We start from the raw sequence: 1,186 nt of genomic DNA, 5'->3' as shown, positions 1-1,186 counted from the left end.
CGTGTGACTTCTGGCTATTCCCGAAACTCAAAAGACCACTGCGGAGAAATCGTTTTGAGACGATAGAAGAGATACAACGTGAATCGCTACGCGCTCTGAAAGCCATCCCGGAAGGCGACTTTAATTCTTGTTTCAAAGACTGGAAAATACGTTGGCATAAGTGTATTGTATCGGGAGGAGATTACTTTGAAGACGACGAAATAGATTTGGAATAAATAAATATTTTTTGAAATAAATAAAAACTGGTCTTACTTTTTGGACACAGTAGTATATATATATACAGGGTGTCCCGAAGTCCCATGATGACCCTTGGTGAGAACGTAGAACGGATTGAGGTGAGCAAGAAAGTCCTGTGCCGTTTTGCGATATTCGCAATAGTTTTTGAGAAATTAATTATTTTGTCTCAACAAATCAGCGTACAGAAAGCGGCAGCGGAAAGAAAGATGCCTTCGGCCGACGTGCGACCGCGACACTCGCGAATCGTATCTCGCCGCATCCCTCCGCCCATAGCTACAAGACATAGACTCGCTATGTCTCGTAGCTATGGGCGGAGGGATGCGGCGAGATACGATTCGCGAGTGTCACGGTCGCACGTCGGCCGAAGGCATCTTTCTTTCCGCTGCCGCTTTCTGTACGCTGATTTGTTGAGACAAAATAATTAATTTCTCAAAAACTATTGCGAATATCGCAAAACGGCACAGGACTTTCTTGCTCACCTCAATCCGTTCTACGTTCTCACCAAGGGTCATCATGGGACTTCGGGACACCCTGTATATATAATATCATCTGATCGCCGCACTTGCACACTACGATCAAAATACACTCCTCGAACATCGTCTGTCTTTCTATTCTGGGATAAGCTCTTCTTACAAGCAGCATATGGAGGATTCACACCGCGTCCGATGTCCGACGCACGACGTCCGATATCCAATAAGAGAACAGCTTTCTAATAGAGAATTCAATTCTCCATTGGAAAGCTGTTTCCTTATTGGATATCGAACGTCGTACATCGGACATCGAACGCGGTGTGAATTCTTCGATAGAGCATTTAGCAATATAGTAGTATTACATATATGATAAAAGTGCTTCTAAAAAAGGCTTAAAAGCCACCTGATTGGCTATATTCAAGGCACTTTTATCGATAAAAGAGTTCAGAATATGGATCTAGATCTAGGGAGGGACGAAT

Source organism: Odontomachus brunneus, unplaced genomic scaffold, assembly GCF_010583005.1.
Source record: "Odontomachus brunneus isolate Ranch 3 - 2012 unplaced genomic scaffold, Obru_v1 Obru_scaffold_051, whole genome shotgun sequence".
NCBI lineage: Eukaryota > Metazoa > Arthropoda > Insecta > Hymenoptera > Formicidae > Odontomachus > Odontomachus brunneus.
The sequence above is the reverse complement of the archived record's forward strand: the minus strand, read 5'-3'. Positions refer to the sequence as shown.